This window comes from Odocoileus virginianus, chromosome 10 (genome assembly GCF_023699985.2).
Source record: "Odocoileus virginianus isolate 20LAN1187 ecotype Illinois chromosome 10, Ovbor_1.2, whole genome shotgun sequence".
In the NCBI taxonomy this organism is placed as follows: Eukaryota; Metazoa; Chordata; class Mammalia; order Artiodactyla; family Cervidae; genus Odocoileus; species Odocoileus virginianus.
Genome location: NC_069683.1, coordinates 43,779,177 through 43,786,632, shown reverse-complemented (window position 1 = coordinate 43,786,632; position 7,456 = coordinate 43,779,177).

Sequence of the window (7,456 nt, the reverse complement as noted above, 5' to 3'; positions counted from 1 at the left end):
TCCCTGGGTCAGGAAGATCCCTTAGAGTAGAAAGTGGCAACCCACTCCAGTATTCTTGCCTGGGAAATCCCATGGACAGAGGAGCCCAGCAGGCTACAGTCTATGGGGTCACAGAGTCAGACTTGACTTAGTGACTAAGCAACAACATGCCCTCCAGTTCAGTCGCTCAGTCATGTCCAACTCTTTGGACAAGAGAAATAAAGCCCAAGAAAATAAAGTCTCTCACTGTTTCCATTGTTTCCCCATCTATTTGCCATGAAGTGATGGGACCAGATTCCTCGATCTTCATTTTCTGAATGTTGAGTTTTAAGTCAACTTTTCACTCTCCTCTTTCACTTTCATCAAGCAGCTCTTTGGTTCTTCTTCACTTTCTGCCATAAGGGTGATGTCATCTGCATATCTGAGGTTATTGATATTTCTCCCAACAATCTTGATTCCAGCTTATGCTTCATCCAGCCCAGCAATTTGTATGATGTATTCTTCATTAATTAAGCAGGGTGACAATATACAGCCTTGATGTACTCCTTTCCCAATTTGGAAACAGTCTGTTGTTCCATGTCCAGTTCTAACTGTTGCTTCTTGATCTGCATATAGATTTATCAGGGGGCAGGTTAGGTGGTCTGGTATTCCCATCTCTTTAAGAATTTTCCACAGATTGTGGTGATCCACATAGTCAAAGTCTTTGGCATAGTCAATAAAGCAGAAGTAGATGTTTTTCAGGAAGTTTCTTGCTTTTTTGATGATCCAGTGGATGTTGGCAATTTGATCTCTGGTTCCTCTGCCTTTCCTAAATCCAGCTTGAACATCTGGAAGTTCACGGTTCACGTACTGTTGAAGCCTGGCTTGGAAAATTTTGAGCATTATTTTGCTAGTGTGTGAGATGAGTGCAATTGTGTGGTAGTAAATATCTTGGCCCTTTCTAAATTTTGCAAAGGTGCTTATGGCAGATAAGGTTAAAATGTGGCTTATTTCTGAGTAGGATAGAATATCCTCCTATTACGATGGATGTCAGGCTGAAAATTTGGTTGGTTTGAGTGAGCCTTAATTTTAAAAATATTGTCTAAATGGACATTCCAGACTTAGGTCAGAATTGGGATCTACACAGAGCCAGCAGGGGGCTTCCTGTGTGGCTCAGCTGGTAAAGAATCTGCCTGCAATGCAGGAGACCTGGGTTCTGTCCCCAGGTTGGGAAGATCCCCTGGCGAAGGGAAAGGCTACCCACCCCAGGTTTCTGGCCTGGAGAATTACATGGACTGTATAGTACACGGGGTCGCAAAGAGTCAGACACAACTGAGAGACTTTCATTTTCACTTTCAGAGCCAGCAGGAACTTTGCATGGAGCAGAAAGCCTGGATGGGGAAGGGAGGATCTTATCTCTAATCCTGGCTTGGCCACTAGCTTGCCATACTAATCTATGAAATCCCTTCCCGGCTCCCAAGGTTTCCACAGACTCAATGATCCACCTGTTCAACATCTGAGATTCTCAGGTTCATGATCTCTTTCTCAAAGTCTGGTAGTAGAAGTCATCTTCCTCTTGGTCTGTTAACATGCCTTGAGAACAGAGATATCTGTATTGAACACAGGAGAGAGAACTGGGCAAAAATGATGTATGGGAGACAGGGAATGAAAAGAGGAATTAGAAGATTCACACAAATCATAAATGCATAAAAACTGAGATATATTTTAAGATGGCGTTGAATTGGAGTGGATACATTAAATCAAAATCAGGCCTTTGCAAGGTTACGGAAATATAAAGGTTGGATACCTACTCTATAGTCTTAGCTCTTGGACTTAACCAGCTGCGCAACTTTGAATCACTCAGTTCCCTTCTTAGTCTGTATTTTCTTCTATAATATAACAAGGTGTTAGGGTCAGATGATTTCTGAGCAAAATAATTTGATTAATTAAAGTAAGGATGAATAGGATGTAATGAAAGCGTAAATCTTGCCATGGTTAGAAGTGGGCAGGGGTTCCATCTGAGAGCCTCCCCATTCTCCTGAGACTGCCCAGACTCTGCTGGCTCGCCAAAAGGCTGCTGGGAATTCCTCTGCACTGCCTTGTTCTGAAATGAACTCCCAGGAGATTGAGGGGATGGAGGAGGGTGCCAGTTTAAAGCAGGTCTGATATGATCCAGAACCTGATAGGGTTTCAGCTGCCTGCTTCTCTGGCAATTTGCAGAGAGAAATTAAAGAGATTTTTTTTTTTTTTTTTGGTAGAGGTTAAATGGTTCAAGTCCTAGGGAGGGGACGCTGCTGCTCTGAAAGAAACACAAAGACAAGATTCATCTTGCTCAAGAATTATAAATAGAACAGTCAGATTAGATTCGGCCGAGGAATGGGGGCACCACGAAGGAGCCAAGTTCTCTCCGAATAAAGAGGCAAGGCTCCAAAGACTCCAAAAGCAGGCTTTCAAAAGTGGGGGTAAAAAAGAAAAGAAAAGATGAGAAAGGAGAAAACTTCAAAAAATGGGCCTTTTCTTCTAACCCGCAACTTCTTTTCAGGCAAGAAGACAAAATCATCAGTTCCTGAAAGAGAGATTAAAAGTAAATTATCACCCCATAAGGAGTCGTTCACTGTAAAAGGAATGAAAATAGTTTACTGCTCTACGGAAAATGCAGGCTGCTTCCAAACTTTAGGTTAAAAACTTGGCAAAGGGAGCTTGGCCTCCCTGTGATTCTGTCTCGGAGATGTTTATCCAGCGGATGGAGATACTGAGATGGGCCTGGTCCTCAGGTTTATTTTTTGTTCCGCATAAGGTTTCCATCAGATACAGTCTGGAAACGGGTGCCAGCCAGGAGGCTGGTGGAGACTTAGCTGCATCAGGCCCTGCTTACACCAGGACTCTGCTTGGTGAGAGCAAAGCAGGAGTGCAGAGGCCAAGAAGGAAGCAGCGATGAGAGCTGGCAGAGGGCATTTGGAGCTGGTTCCAAATTGGGAAAGGAGTACGTCAAGGCTGTGTATCGTCACCCTGCTTATTTAACTTATATGCAGAGTACATCATGTGAAATGCCGGGCTGGATGAAGCACAAGCTGGAATCAAGATTGCTGGGAGATCTATCAATATGCAGATGACATCACCCTTACGGCAGAAAGTGAAGAAGAACTAAAGCACCTCCTGATGAAAGTGAAAGAGGAGAGTGAAAAAGTTGACTTAAAACTCAACATTCAAAAAACTAAGATCATGGCATCTGGTCTCATCACTTCATGGCAAATAGATGGGGAAAAAGTGAGAGGCTTTATTTTTGGGGGCTCCAAAATCACTGCACATGGTGACTGCAGCCATGAAATTAAAAGACACTTGATCCTTAGAAGAACAGCTATGACCAACCTAGACAGTATATTAAAAAGCAGAGACATTACTTTGCCAACAAAGGTCCATCTAGTCAAAGCTATGGTTTTTCCAGTAGTCATGTATGGATGTGAGAGTTGGACCATAAAGAAAGCTGAGCACTGAAGAATTGATGCTTTAGAACTGTGGTGTTGGAGAAGACTCTTGAGAGTCCCTTGGCCTGCAAGGAGATCCAACCAGTCCATCCTAAAGGAAATCAGTCCTGAGTATTCATTGGAAGGACTGATGCTGAAGCTGAAACTCCCATACTTTGGACAATTGATGCAAAAAAACTGCCTCATTGGAAAAGACCCTAATGCTGGGAAAGATTGAAGGTGGGAGGAGAAGGGGATGACAGAGGATGAGATGGTTGAATGACATCACCGACTTGATGGACATGAGTTTGCATAAGCTCCGGGAGTTGGTGATGGACAGGGAAACTTGGTGTGCTGCAGTCCATGGGGTTGCAAAGAGTGGGACACAACTTGAGCAACTGAACTGACTGACTGAACTAAAGATATTTACCCTGACCTTCATAACATAATTGATACAATCATCTTACAAGTTTTTAAGGACCAGGCATCAGTATGTCTCATTGAACATATATAAACACATTTACCCTTTAAACCTGCCTTGACCCATTTGAATATAACACAGATGCTAATTTAAGCCAAGCATGATTATTTATAACTCATATTGAGATCCAGGTGGTGAGAAGGCTATAATCAATGATTCCCTATGCTTATAACTGTTGCAGTGTCTCTGCCTCCATCCTTCTGTGACATACTTTTTCTCTGGGACGTGTGGCAAGGTGCACCTTTTAGAAAGCACCAAGAGAGGAATGGAGCTTCAGCATTTTGAAGCAGCACGCTTGCTTTCACTGTAGGCTCCTGCTTCACTTAAAATCAAAGAATATCCCTCCAATCAGTTAAGGATGTGAAAATCCATTTAGTACATGGAAACACGGGAAATAATATTCTTAGAGTTTTAGTATGTGTCAAATGTTGTGCTATGTTCTTCATAAGCCTTTGTTTCTTTCAATCTGCATAATACTTCTGGTGGCAGGTATGGTTGCCCCCATTTTAATAATGGAAAAATTAAAGCTAAGAGAGATGAAAAGACCTTTTGCCTAAGGCTACTCAGAGGGCAAATGGTTTATTTAAGATTTAATCCAGGTCTCTTGACACCAAAAGCAGCTATTATATGAATGTTCTTATTTATTTATTCTTATGGAATACATGTGAAAATTTCGTGTGTGTGTATGTAGAAATGCAATAGCTGGATCATGAAAAGTGTACATCTTCAACACTGTGAAACATATCACATTGCTGTCCTTAGTGATTTCCTTATTTATAACCTTCCCAGCAGTGTTTAAGAGTTCTTGTTACTCTGTATTCTTGCCAACATTTGGAGTGATCAAAATTAAGTTTCTTTCCTTGGCAACACTTGGTACTTCATTGTAGTTTAAATTTATATTTTCTTGATTACAATGACATTGATTGTCTTTTAGATGCTTATTGTTGCCTATTTGGGTTTTCTTTGTGAATTACCTGTTGATAATTTTTCCACCTACTCTGTTACAAAATTGTGTTTTCTATTTCTAGTTGATTTGTAAGAATCCATATACATATAATGAAATATGCATGCATATATATACATATATATATTCACTCACACATTTTTTTAATCTTCAAGTTACTTTTTTTTAATTTTAAAATTTTTAATTGAAGTATAGTTGATTTGCAATGTTGTATTAGTCTCGGGTACAGCACAGTGATTCAGTTATATATATATATATAAACACACATATATATGATATATGGATTATAACTTTTCATATTCTTTCCCCTTGTAGATTATTATAAAATATTGAGTATAGTTCCCTGTACTATACAGTAGGTCCTTGTCAGTTATCTGTTGATATTTTCTATATATTAGTGTGTATGGTCACTCAGTCACGTCGGTTTCTTTGCAATGCCTCGGACTGTAGCCCGCCAGGCTCCTCTGTTCATGGGATTCTCCAGGAAAGAATACTGGAGTGGGAAGTCATTTCCTTCTCCAAGGGGATCTTCCCAATCCAGGGATTGAACCTGGGTCTTCTGCATTGCAGGCAGATTCTTTACCGTCTGAGCCACCAGGGAAGCCCATTAGTGTGTATATGTTAATCCTAAACTCTTAACTGATCCCTCCCCACTCCCTCTCCCCTTTGGTAACCAGAAGTTTGTTTTCTCTGTCTGTGGGTCTATATATACTCACATATATACTCACTTACAAACATATATTCTTTTTTAAACTTTTTACTTTGTATCATGTATAGCCAATTAGCGATGTTGTGATAGCTTCAGGTGAAGGGACTCAGCCATAAATATACATGTATCCATTCTTCCCCAACTCCCCTCCCATCTGGCTGCCACACAACTAAGCAGAGTTCCATGTGCCATACACTAGGTCCTTGTTGGTTATCCATTTTATATGTAGCAGCGTGTACCTGTCTATCTCAGACTCCCTAACTGTCTGTTTCCCCCATCCTTTCCCCTGACAACCAGAAGATCATTTTCTAAGTCTGTGAGTCTATTTCCTTTTGTAAGTTTGTTTGTATCATTTATTTTTAAATTCCATATATAAGGGATGTCATATGCTATTTCTCCTCTGTCTGACTTCACTCAGTGAGACAATCTCTGAGTCCATCCCTTCTGCTGCAGATGGCATTCTTTCATTCTTTTTAATAGCCGAGTAACATTCCATTGTTTATATGTACCACGTCTTTTTTATCCATTCCTCTGTCAATGGACATTTAGCACTGTTTACAGTAGCCAAGACATGGAAGCAATTTAACTGTTCATCAACAGAGGAATGGATGTATATTCTTAATTCTAATCCTTTTATGATTATATAAATTTCAAATATCTTCTCTCAATATGTAAGTTGACTTATTTTTCAATGATGACCTAAAAAAAAACACAAAACAAATATTGTTGAAGTATAATTTGTTTACCACAATATTTGCTTATCATAAATACTGATTGATTTGTTTTAGTAAATTTACCATTAGGCAACTATTGCTACAGTCCAATTTTAGGGCATTTTCATCACCCTCAAGAGTAACATTTTGCCCATTTTCAGTTACTCTTACCTTCCACAGGTTTGCACTGAGTTTCTAGTTTAGCTTTTTCTAAAGTTGTCTTATAAGTGGAAGTATATGATACATGGTTTTTGTCTCTGGCTTTTTTCATCCAGTATAATATTTTAGAAGTTCACCCAGGATGTTGCAGGTAACAGTAGTTTTTTCTCTTCTTTTGGTGGATAACATTCCATTGTATGGCTATACCATATTTTGTTTATCCCCACCCATTAGTTGAATTATTCCCAGCTTTCATTATGAATAATGTTGTTGTGAACATTTGTGTACAAATTTTGGGGTCAGTATATATTTTGATGTCTTTTGGGTAGACATTCAGAGTGGAATTGCTGACTTGTATGTTTATTCTATGTTTAACTTTGTAAGAAACTACCAAACTATTTTACAAAATGGCCATACCATTTTTCATCCCTGCCAGCAGTGTATGTATTGTTTTTAATGGGTGAATGATTTGGATAGACATCTCACTAAAGAAGATATGTGAATGGTTAATAAGAACATGAAAACATGCCCAGCATTATCAGTCAATAATAAAATGTATATTAAGGGCACAATGACATCACACTAATACCCACTAGAATGGCTATAATCAAGAAGATTAACAATACCAAGTGTTGGTGAGGATGTGGAGGAACTGTTTCCCCTAAGATGTGTAGTCACTGAAGTATTTACTGAAGTTTTATACTTGTTTATAATTTTACTCTGGCTTCCTGGTGTGTGTGCATCTGTGCTGTCGTGTCGGACGCTTTGAGACCCGTGGACTGTGGTCCACCAGGCTCTTCTGTCCATGGGATTCCCCAGACAAGAATATTGGAGTGGTTTGCCATTTCCTCCTCCAGGGAATTTTACCCACCCAGAGATCAAAGCCATGTCTCCTGCATTGCAGGTAGATTCTTTACTGCTGAGCTACTGTGGAAGCCTCTGGCTTCCTAGAGGTGCCCCCCGTCCCCACCCCCATGTCTGCGTAGCTTAGTGGCCAGCTAGTGAGTG